We start from the raw sequence: 15,826 nt of genomic DNA, 5'->3' as shown, positions 1-15,826 counted from the left end.
AAAGCTGGGAAGCTCCAAGAGTGCAGGGTCCTAAGCGTGGCGTTCCCTGAGCCACCGACACTGCCCTCCCTGCTTGCCCTGAGACGTGTGACCATGGCACGGGTGGGATGCTCAGCCCAAGCCCCGCAGCATCCAGACAGGGGTGGGAAGGGCTGTGTCCCTGGGGCGGATTGCAGGGGCCAGAATCACCAAACAAATCAATCCAGTCATCCTGGGCAAAGGGAAGCTGCTAAAACTTGTTGGGACACCTCCAGTGTTGAATAAAACCACCCAGGGGCATGCAGAGCGCTACAGAGTGGGGTGGGTGCTGCTGCACCCATTTTCCAAGTGGGGAAACTGAGGCAGAGAGGGGACGTTCATACTGGCCATGGCCACAGCCAGCCGGGGGCAGGGCTTGGTGTGCACTAGGTCCTTCTGCCAATGCAGGGCACTGCTCTGAGCCTGGAGGCTCAGGAGCACAGGATGGGGAGCAGGGAGGTGGGAGGCAGCGATGAGTGGCTGTGTTCTGCTCCTTCCCTGCTGGCAGCAGCCCTGGCTCACTGGAAGGTGCATGGCAGGGCTGGGTTCAGCCTTTCAGTGAGGTTTGATTAATCCCTGGGGCTTCATCACTCATTTCTTCCGCCTGTTTCTCTTCTCCCTTCCCCTCGCTCCTTCCCACCACTCGCTTGCCTCCCTCACGTCTCCCTCTTCTCCCCTGACAGCATTAAACAGTTCCCTCCTCTTGGCAAAATCTGGACCTGACTGAAGGGGAACAGAGGTTTGGGATCCCCAGCTCCTGGGTCCTGTTATTCCTCCATGGCTCCCAATAGGTCCCTGCAACCCAGGGAGACCTCCCCGTGCCCCCCTTCAAGGGGCTGTAGGGCTTCCTGAGCATCCCACTCTGTGGCCCTACAGACATGGCTCCATGCACACCTCGGGGCAGAGACAGAGTTATCACCATGGTTTATAATCACAGCTCTTTCCAAATAGATAAATAATAGTCAGTTTGGGTGAACAGCACAGATTAAAGAGGAAACTGGAGACGTCAGGGCTGAGATGAGGCAAGAAAGTGTATTTCAAGCAGCACAGACCACTGATGAGCTGCATCTTGTTTGGCCGGGGAAGGGAGGTGCAGGACAGGGGCAGCAGAAGGGATTCTCTAGCCCCAGAAGTGGGCCTGGAGCCCACCTCCAAGGAGAAAGAGCAGAGCTGAGCACCTCCTGGGTCCTGGATCTGTGTGGAAATCAGTGTTGGGTCCGAGCTGGTCCCAGGTCTGGGAGCAAAGAGCAGGGTTAACTCAGGTCAGGGCTTTCCCAAGGGCCAGAAAGTGACTCAATAGTGAGTCTGGTGGCACTGACCCTGCCCTGAAGGGCTGGGGGCAGCCAGCTGGGTCCCAGGACACAGACACCTCCCAGGAAGGGGATGATGCGTTCTCCTCCAAGGCATGATGAGAAGGTGAAAAGCAGCAAATGGCACATGGAAATGCTCTGGATCCCAGGAACAACGAGGTGCAATGGGACTCTCAAATCAGTGTCCCTGAAATCATCTGGTGGGGAGGCAGGAGGTGGCAGGGAAGAGGAGGAGGAAGCAGAAGAAATGACAACCCTTTCCAGGGTCAGGACGATTCAAGCCAGCTGCACGGCTGCTCTGTGGGTGATTAATGCATCACAAGGTCCAGGGATGGAAAAAGGCCTGCAGCCTCCCTCCCCACTGCTCTTCATTCCAGGCAGTCACTTGTCCAGCCTTGCTCAAAGATGTCTCATGAGCCAGGAGCTTCCTTGGAGAGCTCCAGCACGTTGCACAACAGGGAGGTTTCCCCTGGCAGCCAGCCTGGCCGTGGATGCTGAGCCAGCCAGCAGACCCTGCCTGCTTCAGTCCTGCATCTGCCCAGGCCAGGACAGCCCCGCTCCTCCCCGTACATCAGCTGCTGACACAGAAGACACTGAACCTTGCTCCCAGCCTGACCCATGGTGGTTTTATTGTTTCAAGGGGATGGGGAGCCCCATCTGGGGAGCTGGGTGCTGGTTACAGACCCAGCAGTGGCTCTGTGGCCAGAGCATCACCCACCGCAACCCAACCGAGCTTCCCCATCCCAGAGCATCACCCACTGCACCCCAATTGAGCTTCCCCATCTCATAGCATCACCAACTGTACCCCAACTGAGCTTCCCCATCCCACAGCATCACCCACTGCACCCCAGCCTAGCACTTCCACACACCCACAGACCCTTCCCACCTGGAAGCAAGCCCCCTGTTCCAAGAAGTCACACAGCAGATGGGATAAACCCATCAGCCAAAACCCAAAATGCCCTTTTTGATGCATTTCAACCCGGTGGCATGACCCACAAAGCAGCACACCCTGACCAGTGCCTGGTCCCTGCGTGTCCCTGCAGCTGGCAGAGCTCCCCGCATTCGCACAGCTGGTTCTTTAACCAAATATTTGAATATTCCCTTTTTTTTTATTTCATTAATTTCATGTGGCCTGGGGCAAGAACGAAAACAAACACAGCCCTTCCTGCTTGTTTCTCCCCACTGCCCCCCGGCTCCGGCCGCACTTGTGTTTTGGCTCCGAAAGCACTCGCTCCAAGCGGGGTTATGCAAACAGGCTCCACACATTTCTCAGCGCCTGCGATGTGCCACGAGGCCACACAGCAAAGTTTCAAACCAAGCTTCCAATCTTCTCCTTCTTTTTTCCCTTATTTCCCCCCTTTTCTTTATTTTTTAACCCTTCCAGGGGCTGGAGCCCCTTCAGCCCTCAATGCTGCCTTTCTCTCTCCATCAATGGGGCATTATGGCAGGGGAATTATTGAAAGCAGAACTCCCAGGCTTTACAATGGGAGCTCTGTGCAAGGCAAATATTGCACAATCTGTTTGCACGGGGCCCTTCCCCCTCACGCTTTGGCCTCGGGCCTGTCGAAACGGACCTTAAAAATAAGAAATATGAAAGGGTTTTAATAAGTCCCCTCTCTCCTTCTTCAGAGCAAGACATTTGACCTAACGGGGCATCGGGGAGCCAAGCCCGGCCTCGAGAAAACACAGCGCGTCGCTCTCGCCTCTCAGATGTTTAAGGGTTTCCGCTCTCCCCGGCCAGCGTGTGATGCATTTACTTTTTTATTGGCACGATGAAAGAGCCCAGGCAAGTCTGGAAAAGAAGGGAGCAGTCCCAGGAACGGTGAGAGCTTGTTATTTTGTCTAGGAGGTGGGGAAGAAAGGCTCAGAGGAGGGAGCGGCAAGGAGATGCCTGGGGAAGGAAGGAGGCTCGAGGCATCAATGGTCCCAAGCTGGAGGTGAACGTCTCTCCATTGACTTTGGGAGCCTCCAAGAGGTCCCAGCCTTCACGCCCTTGGACTAGGGACGGATCATGGTTCTATCCTGGTCTTCTCCCTGCCATGAGCACTCTGCTCCCCTGATGTCTTATCCTCCAGGGATATACCCTTGGGACCATCTCCCCTCCCTGGTGCACGACCGGCAGGCAGCATTACTGCCAGGCAGTGCCAGGACCTGTTTCCTCCCTGACATCCCCTAAAAATCACATTTTCCCACTCCAGGACCTCATTTTCCCCATCCCGAGCCCAGCGCCTCCCTGCCTCCGGCCACAATGGACCCTGTGGGTAGAAGATGATTTTGTGGCAGCAACCGCTGAGGCGAGACCTCAACCAGATTACAGGGATGGGGCTTGGATTGGGGGAACTCGGAGGTTTCTGAACACACCATAATGCTCTCTCTGGAAGCTGGAGCCAAGGGAGGAGAAAAGAGCAAACATGCATTGGTTCCTGCTTATGCAACCCTCATGATCATTAAAGGAATGAGGAGCACTGCAGCAGCAGCCATGGCATTGGTTGCCAAAGCCCCGGGGTAGCACGTTATGGGGGCAGAGAGGAGAGTATCAGCCATGGCTCTGACAAGGGCTCAGCAGCACTGCTGGATGTTGCTCTTGGAGCCAAACAGCCTCTTTTTTTCAATACCCTGCCCGTATTTCATTGCCATTTGCGCAGTTGAAAATAATCATCATCATCAAAATGCACTTAGAAGCCGTAGCACAATATTAGAGTCTTTTCTAATGTAAACCATAGCCTCTAACAACACATGTTGGGCTTGGCGAGGGTTTGTTCCCAATCAAAACACTGCAGCTCGCCTTCCTCCTCTCCCAGTCTCCCAGCACTAGTGAAATATGAAATAAAATCCCTAAATTAGAGCAGTTCGGCTCTTTAGTGAAGGAATTTTTCTTCCAGTTTTGGTCACTGAGGATACATCTCAATGATTCTGCGAATTCTCCCATGAAACAGCTTCAACACCTTCCTGCTCGTGTTTGGTTTTCCTCCTTCCCCTTCAATCAGGAGACTTCAGTCCATCGGCTCCCCTTCCTCCATCTGATATTCCTCCCCTCGCCGTTCCCCACTTCCCGGGAAACTGCAGCTCACCGCCTTCTCCTCTCCTCTCTCTAACGACTGGCGTGCTTGCTTTGAAGAGCTGGAAAGGAGCCCATGGGTTTGGCACTGCTCCTTTCTTCCCATGCCTTATGGCAAGCTTTCCACATCGCCTGGGTGCTCTCCCTCCTCATCCTGCTCCCCCTTCCCAAGCCCAAACTCCACACCCCTGGAAGCAAGGCACATCCCGCTGCAGCTTCCCAGCAGAGCCCTGCGGCTCACGTGATGGATGGAGAGTTCCCAGTTGATGTGAATCAGGGATGCGTTGGGACATGGATCCCCACGGGATGGGGGAGAATATAATGGAAGCAACCTGAACCTGGCTTTGCAAGCAGGACAGGCTGGAGGTGAGGAACCTGCCTGTGTGATAGAGATGGAAAGCTAGAGAGCACACTGGGCAGGTGGGTTTGCGCTGGTCCCATCGGGCTCTCATGGCTCAGGATCCTGATATTGCTCTGCCGCCAACACACATCTCTTCCAGAAGAACTGACCTTTGCTAAGGTCCCCTGGCCTCAATGGACTGGCTCTCTCTGAATCAGAGGAGAAGGTCCCAAGACAGCGGAAGGAAGGATTTAAGCATTTAGCATAGATGGTTTCTGGCAGCGATTCTCTGTGACCCTAACATCGGCTTCCCCAGCTTATTGATTTTGGACTCCCCACCTTCATTCCTGACACGATTCATCGTGGGATACACAGAAAACTCCTCAATCCTCAGAGCATGCAAGATGCTGGCATCTCCTCCGGCCTTGCCTGGGCTTGGGAAGAAAGAGCAATTCTTCCCAGCACCCGTGTCAAACATCCCTCCATCCCATAGCCACACCAGGCTGCACCCTGGCGCCTTCAGCAGAGCCTCACCAGAGATAAGCTTCAGTTCACCCTCACCATGAGATAAGCTCCATCACCAACCCTAGGAAGGCAGCTCTCCTAGATGCAGCAATGGCAGGCAGGGACCCATGGACCTGGCACACTGCTGGGTCCATAGGAGCAGCCCCATCCCCTCTACCTCCTCTTAACACCCCACCAGGGTACTGGCTCCCTCCCCAAGCCACAGCATGGGGCCAGCCACCCACTCCCCAGGGCCGGGCAGCCTCCTGGCTCCTGTCTGCCCTTAGCTCCCATCTCCCCTTTCAGGTGCAACCTCTTCAAAGGCAGCGGTGGCTTTTGGCTGGCAGGAGATGTGATGGCCAGGATGCCTGCCCAGAGCCCCAAGCCAAGGCATGGAGGAGGAGGATGAAGCCAGCACTCCCCAGCTTGGCTCAGGTACTGGCTCCAGACAAGGAGCCCTTTCTCGCCGGGGGAGCTGCAGCAGGGCAGGGCAGGATGCTCTGAGCTCCCTGCTTGTTTATAGCCCTGGTTCAGAGCAAGGAAAACACACCTGCCTGTGCCAGCCATGCTCCCACCTGCACCACAGTGGGGGGAACAGCCACATGTGTACCCAGGATGTGTCCCCTTCGCATCCCAGGGGCTGCGTCTCCCCAGGGCACGGGTGCTGCCACCCTCCCTAAAGGTCTCTGTTCCACTGAGCGCAGGCTGGGGAGCGGTTCAGAACAGGCAGAGCCCAATTAGACATCACATTACTTAATACAAAAGGTATCAATAATCCAGCAGCAGAGATGAGAGCTCTTTTCTCGCTGAGGATGCCAAGAGCACAAATTGCCTTCTTGTAAGAGAAAGGCTTAATTTCCATAGAACATGACAGATTAAAGCAGGAGTGGGTGAGTCCACTCTATTATTCATCAGCCTTCACTGCTAACAGGAGAGGGTGTGCTGCCTCCTCTGAAGTTTCTTCGAAGGCCCAGGGTGCCCACATTTTATATGGGTAGAAAGCAAGGTATGAATGGATGGAGCTTTGAATGCTCAGTGTTTGCATTCCCCTCTGCCCTGGGTTTTTATGCATCAGCCCTGTCGCTGCTATTGCTTCCCAAGATGAGTCAAACCAGACAGTCCTTGTTTAAACCCAGAGACCAGTCTGACTTCTGGACCTGAACCAGAAGAGGTCCAGGATAGGTGTGCTGCTGCATCAGTCATGCCCAAAGCATACCAGAGCTTCCTTTCCTAGTTGTGCAATGAGCTCCATCAGCAGAGAAATCTAGGATTAAACTTTGGAGCTTGAATATCTCCCTTCTGAACGGGAATCAGAGTAAAAGGATAAGAAATCCCAGTTTCTGTCAGCTGGATTTAGCGGGGAGCACACTGGAGTATTTCACTTGAATGAAAAACTCCAGGAGTGATTCTTTGGGGGCAGCACATTGCATTTGCAGCTCTACTGTGCACAGTGAGACTGATACATGGAAATAACTCCATTCCAAAGCAGAGGGGCCTGGAGCAGCCTCCTCCTGGAGCTGTGGGTTGGGATGAGCTCTATTTACTCCAGCGCAGGCAGCTGTAAACCCACTAGACTGAGCAAAGAAATGGGGGTTACCCAAGCAGAAAGCACCAAACTCAACTCTGGGGGACCCTGCAAGGAAACATGGGCAACAAGGAGGAAAAGTGAGGGGAAGGGGCTGGAAGCAGGGTCCCAGGCTGGTGCTGGGAGCTGGATCTGAGCCACAGCACGTGCATGGGGAGTCCTGTTGCATGCAAGGATGGCAGATAAATGTGCTCCAGACACCAGATCTGGAACGCCGTCCCCCTGTTTCAAGCCCACCCCTTTTACCATCAAGGGTTTTCTGCTCTCAGTCGCAGGCATAACTTACAGGGTGGCTGTTGGGCGGCTATACCTATATCAGTGCTGCAGAGGGTGATTCATGATTAGCTGCAGTAATCCAGAAGCTATACAAAATCACTAATAATAGGTCTTCAAAACCGACATTTTAGTCAAGATAAGAAATGACTGGAGCAAAATCCAATCATGCTTCACTAAAACTATAAATGGAAAGGTATAACCCATATTCAGCTCCCCTAAACACCCAGCTAAACGAAAGCAGGGGTGTAGATCAGCCCCAGGAACCAAGTCAAAGCACGGTCGGGATCCCGCCCTGGAAGAAGCTGATTCTCAAACAGGCTGAAAGCGGCTCCCAGTGCACCGGGTGCCACAGGACTGGCTTAAATCCAAGATGAGGAGAGGGATTTGGGAAGGGGGAAGCACGAACACGGATTATGGAGCTGCCCTGGCAGCACATGATGGGCTGCAGGAGCCGAGGCTCCAGCTGCAGGGATGCGGATGTGGGGCCAGCAGGGTTCACGGTCCTGCCGAACACCATTAATTTAGCGCTGCCGCGCGATCCGATGCACAGTTGCTAGGTGACCAGAGCCCAGGGCTGCAAGGTCCAGCCTCTCGGCATCACATCCCTCGTACGCATCAGGATGTGGCTCTGTGTCAAGGAGCAGCAAGGAAAATACAGAGCTTGTGCAGGGGGATGCTGGAGAGGCCGCCTGGGTCCACACAGTCCTGTCCCACAGCCCTACATCCCGATGCGCAGGGAGGGCACAAAGCTTTCCCCAGCCGCAGGTCCCAAAACTTCCTTTCCCCTGCAGTTCCCACACTCCTCCTGTCTCCAAATGCTTGCTTACCCTGTTGGGAAATCTCTTCTCACCCTGCCTGACTTGCACTGTTTCATCTGCCTACGGATCGGGTAAGCTGACAAAATGTGCTGAACACACCAAACGGAGCCTGTTGCCTCCACCCGCTCCCCGCCGCTGGCTCATCCAAACCAGTGCCACCGTGGCCAAGGCCTCCAAAATCTCTTTTGCCATCGACACTGCAGCAGAGCGTGGCGTTTGCACGGCCAAAGACAACATGAAATTTGCAGGGATTTTTGTGGTATTAAGGGCAACTTAGAGACTGAAGCCTGAGGCAGATTCGCTGTCACAAGATTCACTGAGAGCTGTAACATTCAGAGTTGCAACCGGCTTTATTCCATGGTTCTGGCTTGGGCAGAGGCAGCAAATGTTTCTGCCTGTTGCTGTGGGACTGTAGGTAGTGTGGGGTGAGCTGTTCCCCACCAAACCCCGTGGTTTCAGCATAGCCAGCCCCTCTTTCATACCACTCTTCCCAAGGGAAGCGATGTTTTCTCCCTCCTGCCTCGGGGAGGTCTTCACAGTGAGTCCCGGGTGGGTGAGGAAAGGTGGGGTTTAACCTCCTGGAAGCTCCAGAGAGCCTGGAAGAGAAGGAGTCTTTCTTACTTTTTCCTTACCAAATCACCCAGTGTTTCAGACTGACCACTTAAATGAAACCAGACTGCTCAGTCCAAGCGATTACTCATAAGCAGCTTCTAATTACGTCTAATATTTAAAGAGAAAATAGAAGAATCTCCTTGGGGTATAAACTCAGGGCAGAAGCTGCAGCTGCAAGAAGAGAGCCTGTGTTACCCGGCCACACACCCTCCTTCACATCACACCGCATGGCTGCATCCCACATCCCTGGTCCTCTGAAGCACCCAGGGGTCTTTCTATCAATAGCAGCATAAGAAACAGATGGGAGTGAGGGGATCTGCAAATACACATCCCAGTATACATGCACTGGTGCACACAGATGCTCCTGCAATAGCATGAGGGGTGAAATAAAGCCATGCTCCATGGGCAAACAGGGCCAGGCAGCCCGTAACGGGCAGGGAGGCAGGGTCAGCTCCCTCCACAGCCTGGTCCCACCAACAGGTAGGAGCAGAGGTTGGCAGAGCCACCCTCCTGTCTGATGCACTGCAGGCACTTCCCATCCCAGCGACAGATGAAGTTACATGGGAGCTGGCTGGAGCTCATGGCTGGATATGTTGTCAAGCCCACACCCGCTGTCCAGGCCTTGTGGGATAGGAGGAGGAAGAGATTCCAGCTTGGAAACCTCCCAGAACACTTTAATCTTCTGTCTTGGGCAGTGCCTTGGGCGGCTGCTCAGGAACATGGGCTGTCCCTCTCGAAGCAAAACTGCAAAGAACGTCTAGCAAGAAGCCCACACAGTGTTCCAGGGGGATGCTGCAGCTTCCAGGGAGGCAGGCAGAGAGCTCAGAGGCAGCAGGGACCACTGCTTTTCCCCAGGGAAGGCCACAGGGTTGGGAGCTGCAACAGATTCCCCATGGGGGCAAAAGACATGGCCGGAGCAGAAGCATCCTCCCTCCTCGGTACCACTTCCACGTGGTGCAGATGCTCCGGGAGCAGTTACTTACTGGACTGTTACTGAGCAGTGCCCCAGAATTACTCCAAAATGTGGGTTTCACATTAGACCACCAATGGGGATCAAAGGCAAGGTTTCTTTCCCTGCCTGCTACAGTGATTTTTGGGGAGCTTCCCCCTCTTTTGGCAACAGGAATGGTTTGCCAATGCCACCACTGATGCTAACTAAAGCCAGGTGGAAATAAAGTCCCCAGCTCCTCAGTACCAGCATCCCACTCACAGCCAGCATCTCTCCCATCTAGGACTTCAGCAAGGACTTCCCGAGAGCCTATGGCTGCCCAAGCCTGGCTTGGTCTCCAAGGGGCCCTGCTGTCCTCTGCCAGCCAGGGACACCTCCGGTCTGTCCATGGCCACCACAGCACAGGATGGGACTTTGTCACCCTCTTGTGGCTTACAAGGGCCGGCAGCCTTGCTGTGGCTTTGAGGTGGCCACATCCAGGCCACATCCTGCTCCTGGGAAGGCAGGGGAGTGCCTTCAGCCTGCTCCTTGCTCCAGCATCCCTGCTTCGGCCGTTTGCTCCCAGGGGCTTCAGGAAGGCTGCTCCTGGAGAATGAGCTCTCCTGCTTCTTTGCACTGTGAATCACTCATCTCAGGAGCAATTTCTTGCCCATCTGGTTCAATACTGGCCAAGGAAGAGCTCCTCTCAATCCGGACGCCCCTGCTTCCCCCACGCTCCCAGCAAGCCACTGAAAGCATCTGCGAGTCATTCAGATTGGGCTGCTTTAAGGCACTCCCTCCTTCCCAGTTTAGGTGCTGGAAATCTCCTACCTAATTCCCAAAGCAGCCAAATCTCCGCTAGGAAATTAAGCCACACCAGCCTCTAAGACAGAGGGAGATTCATTCAGCTTTATCCGAAAGCCATTTCAAGTATGTCCAGATTCCTAATGAAACGTGGATAAAACCCCGGAGATTAATAACAGTGCAGGGCTTTTTTTGGATAATGGTTTTTTTCTGTTTCCAAGAGAAGCATATATATATGTGCTTTGGTGGAATCTCTGAATAGCTGCATACATGCTTTGGCAGAAAAGCCAACTTAAATCCCTTTACTGCAATAACCCTCGAGCGAGATAAGGCAAGAATCTGTTTGCAATTCCCATGTACTGTTGTCATACACAGATTAACAGGCATCTCTGGCCGTTCTGTCCCCTTGGCAAGGCCAGGAGAACAAGGACTGACACTGCTGCAAGAGCCCATCTCTGCTGTCTGCACCAGCGCAGATCCAACCCCGGTCCTCTCCCATCATTTCATAGAATCACAGAATGGTTTGGGTTGGAAAGGACCTTAAAGCTCGTACAGTTCCAACCCCCTCACCATGGGCAGGGACGCCTCACACTAGACCATGCCATCCAAGGCTCTGTCCAACCTGGCCTTGAACACTGCCAGGGATGGAGCATTTACCACTTCTTTTGGCAACCTGCTCCAGTGCCTCACCACCCTCACAGTAAAGAACTTCTTACTTCTACAGAAGCACATGTGTACGTGTTGTTCCTGCACGAAACTCGAGCTATTCTGGTACACCAAAGTCACACTAAACTGGAGAATGTGGCTGGAGCCAGCGTGGGGCTGCATCCCACTTGAGCAGACACAGAGTGTTCCACAGCCTGCCCAGGAAGCCAAAGACAAGTTCGGGTACCAGGAGCACAAACTTTGCATCCTGCCCACTCCTCATCTGGCAGGGAGCAGGGTGGTCAGGTAATGGCTCAAGGGTGGCTCTCCCAGTGCCTACTCAGAGGACATCCTTGTGCTGGGAGGAGTGGGGCATCACTGCTCTGCTTGAGTCAGCTCACACACCACTCATGTGCTGTATCACCTCACAGCAAAATCCCCCATGAGGAGGGGGAAAGCCACCTCAAAACAGACCCAAAAGGAGGGATATCCAGCAGGATTTGCCTGTGCTGGGCTGTGGCTCCCTCTGTTTTGCAGGGCTCAGGCTGGCTCGGCACTCATGCTTATGGAGGATGAGGATGCTGTAAGCAGGACCATCGCCCCAGCCCTGGCTCCTCATGCCACAGGCATCAGGAAGGTCTGGCACCACTACAGCACGATGCAAAGCTCATGCTGGCTGTGCACGTGCAAGTCTTCCTTGCCTTCAGACTGAGCCCTGCCCAAACAAGGGTAGACTTTTAGTGGGTTCCACATTCTGAGGCAAAATACCTAACAAATGGGCTCTCCATGATTGCAAACAGCACTAATGCATCTGGCATCTGTCCACTCCCTTTAACTACTCCACAAGCAGTGAAAGCAATCACTGTAAGAACATCTCTAAAGCTCTTACCATGGCATTGAGGATGTGCTAAACGAAATAAGCACACATCAAGAGCCTATTACTGGTGCTCTCCTTGTGCCCACCAGCCTTGTTCAGGCACAAGGGGACAAGTGGCACTAGCGTACAAACCAGAAACCATCAGAAAGGGAGGGGTGAAGTCTTCCTTATTTTTTCCTCTTTTTTCCCCTGTTTTCAGATCACTGCATCTGGACCAGCGGCACACGGCTGAGCCCACACCAGGGTGGTGGTGACAGGGCAGTGGGACACACAGTGATGCTCCTCACAGTGAACCCTCCCTGGGTGACCCATTCTGTTAGCTCATCAGCTCACTGCTGAGAAACAAGGGCTTGTTCCTCCTCTCTCAGGCTCATACTGGGACACTGAACCAGGAGAAAGGGTTTTGCCCTGGTCAGAATTGAGCTGAGAAAGCTCAGGATGCTGGAAGGGCACAAGCCACAGCACAGGTTCACAGTATGACCCTGGTGTGAGCAGCTTCTTCCCACTCCCTCCTTCCCCTCCTTTTCCTGCTGCACTGCTTTTGACTTAAATTAAAGCAGCAAAGGATGCCTGATGGGAGAAAAGTAATACCTCAGACCTATGGCTTCATGAATGCAGACACAACCCCTTCCCTCTCCTCCCAGGTACAGCTGCTGGAATCTGGATAAACACAGCAGAGCTGTTGTGGCTGTTGCTGTTGGCTGTGCTACGCCACGAGCCTGCCAGGCCTTTCAACAGGGATATGCTTGCAAATGAGAGCAAGAGCCTGGGGGACAGCAGGGCTGGGATGGGGGTTGATTCATAACAGCCCTTCTGCTCACTGCATCCATGTATGTTAGATCTACAACCAAAAAAACGGAGGAATTAAATGGCTTAATGCTCTTGTGCCAGCACTGAGTAACTGCCACGGCAGTAGACACAAGCAGTTAGACGTAGCCAGAGATACACTTCCAATCGAGACTGCTAAGCATATTGCAACCAAATTTTAATGTCACGTCTTCTGCTCGTTGGAGTTCTCAAATCTGTTCTTTCAGCTACTGAAATTAAAAGGCTGCTTTATATTCTGCAGGCTTAGAGGTGACTTTTCCCCCCACGATTATTGAGTTTGAAGCTGAGAGGGCTGGCTCGCTGCGAGGTTCAGTGATGGAGCTGTTGGGATGTGTGTATTTTATTACTATTTTTTTAACTCCTGAGCTGTTCCTTCTCATCTGGCAGCAAGCTGCCAGCGAGTGAGTCAATATTATCCAACTCCTGCCTGATGGCTTAGATGAAATGATTGGATCACCTCAAGCAAAGCCCTGTCAGCAAGCGGCTACATCACAGAAACCCACCTCAGCCTTGGCTCTGTGGATTCATCCCAGCTGTGGGGCAAAGGATGAAGCACAGGGACACAGCCCAGCTTTCCGGAGGGACCATGGGCTAAGCTGGAGGTGGTGGGGAGGGCTGGGCTGCGCTGGGTTGGGTTCTCTCAACCCTGTTCTTCCACCTTGTGCGGAAAGCCTATAAACACAACATGGGAATGGAGTGTGATTTATAACCCCCATGTCCCCAAAGGCAGCATGGACCAGATGTTTCAAAGCTGGCGGCTGGTTCCACCACTGATAAAGCAATAATGCACTTTGGGCTCAGTTTTGCCTCCAAAATGAGGCTGGTTTATCAATTAATAACACCCAGGTCCTGGGGGGCACCTGCTGGGGCGATTCCTGAGCAACCCAACATGGATTAGCAGAGCTGCAGGCACAAAGCTGCCCAAGCGAGGCCGAGCTGCAGCAGGGCCATGTACACAAAACAATGCCATGATTCATCCGAGATTGCCATAACCCATCGAGTTTCATCAGGATGCTGTGGCATTTAAAATGGCATTTCCTCCCATCTGCTGTGCATTAGCAGACAAAGAAAAAGGAGGAGGGGGAGAGAACAGCAAAACAAAGGGGGGGAGAAAGAAAAAAACTGGGATTCCTGAGTCAGACTGTTCCCAAAGCAGCTCCTTGTCCTTGTAAAGCCCCAGCCCACCCTGACAGGCTGAGGGCACTGAAACTGGCGCTGCACAGTTCTGCCCCCAGCGCTGCCCAGGGCCTGGCTGCAGCCCAGGACGGGCTCCCCAGGCTGTGGTGAGTGGTGCTGCTATCGGAGTGACCCAAAGCCCTGCAGAGCAGCACCCGGCAGCCCTCCCTCTGCACCCCGAGCTGCCAAGCAGGGGCTACAGTGAACAACCCCCCCCCTCACAGCTAATCCCTGTGCTGGCTTGACTTTTCCTTGGTCATTTCTTCTTCTCCATCCTCCTTAGATTTTTCTTCCGTTTAATTCCGTTCCGTTCCCTTCAAAATGAGAACTCCTTCCTCTGTCCTTATGTCTCCTTTCAGTGCTTCCCCTATTCTCTCTCTGCTGTGCTCCCACCTCCACTCTTCACCATTCCTTAACACCCTCCATCTCCACTTATCTCTTGCACTCCTCCTGCCCTGACCCATCCCCATCTCCTGCAATACTCTCTTCTCTCACCCCAAGGTGCTTTTCAGGAGGGAGAGTGCAGGGCACTTGAGCAGGGAAATTCATCTCAGCCTCTGAACTGGGCCAGGAAGATTATCCTCCTAAATGTGGATTGCTCACTGAGCCAGCAATCTGACTCACGAGACATATCAGAGTTACTGCTGGAGGCAACAAGGGTCCTGTCCCACCCCTCGGCTGTGGAGCCAAGGCAGAAGGAGCAACATCCCCGTGGCTCTGCCCCGTATCAGCAGCCATGAAAACTTACGGATGGACAAATGCATTCAAGTGAAGCCTGCAGAGCAGAAACACATCCCTGCAGGCCCAGGGGTCCAGCAGACGTGCCTGGAGGCTGACAGCGCTCTCCAGCCTGCAAGCACGCTCCCTGACCCCGGGCTTGGCCCGGACACAAGCACTCATTCAGAACGGAATAGGTGTGGACAAGGCTGACCCCAAGCCATACCCAAGGAACATGTGAAAGCGGCAGCGAGCAAAGCTCTCGGCTTGTAGAGCTGAGGGCAGGGATGGGGCTGTGTGGTTCTGAGCAGACAGAGCTCAGCTGGCTCCTCAATTACAGCTGCTTTATCCCCTGTCTGGATTTGAAAGAGCTTCCTGCGATCCCTCCGTGACTCAGTGTCTTGGCATGGAGAAGGCATACCCGAGAGGTTAGCTTCTGAAACCCACCGGGGACGTTCCACCTTCCTAAAATAAAGAGTGGGCAAAATAGTTTCGACCTCCCTCCAAAACACGCACACACACACAAATCTCTCCTTAGTGTGTGCGTGTTGCTGGGTCTCAGCTGGGGTAGGTTTTCCTATTTATAATCCTGCAGCTGTTTGCTGACTGAATAGCTCTATTTATTATTTGGCATGTTTACCAACCGCCCCAAATACCTTTGCTACCTGTAATTGTGGTGCAGCATACATACTATTTGTGTTCAGATTTCTTCATTCAAGTGGGTTGCGTTACTCCCAGGCCCCACGCTGCGGTTTGCTGAGGGTATTCATGGTGCCAGGGGATGAGGCTTTGGACTCAAGTGACCCTGAACTGTAGTGGACCTGTGAAGAGATACCTGGGGGGGAAATGGAGTCAAGTTTTCAAGACATTTGCCCATGATGCTCAGGGCTTTGGGATATTCTATTTGGTTTCCTTAAGAGCAGTTCTCCTGAATGTGTTTTCTCCCATCTATGCTCATCTATAGTTTTCCTTCCATGTTTTACTGAAACTGGTCAAAACCAAACCATTTATGCTTTCTAGTGCATGTGAGTTCTGAGCCAAGGGAGAGGAGAGGCCTCGAAATGCAGCAGAGCAGGGGCTTGTTGGTATTCTTATGTCTGGGGAACTAATGCACCCCATTTCCCCAGGCACCCTGCAGAGCATCTTCTCTTGGCATAATGGAGAGCCCTGGAAAAGCTGTCCTGGGAGAACACTTCCAACAAGGACCCAGGGCACCGCTACCACAGACTTTGCTCCCCTCTCCTGTAAAGTGAGCTGAGGGATCTGCCTGTGTCGTCCTACCCTGAGGGCTGTCGGGATGTTCTCACCCTCCTTCATCACCCTGCTGGCA

The sequence above is a fragment of the Lathamus discolor genome, chromosome 10 (assembly GCF_037157495.1).
Source record: "Lathamus discolor isolate bLatDis1 chromosome 10, bLatDis1.hap1, whole genome shotgun sequence".
NCBI lineage: Eukaryota > Metazoa > Chordata > Aves > Psittaciformes > Psittacidae > Lathamus > Lathamus discolor.
This window is presented reverse-complemented; position numbering follows the sequence as displayed.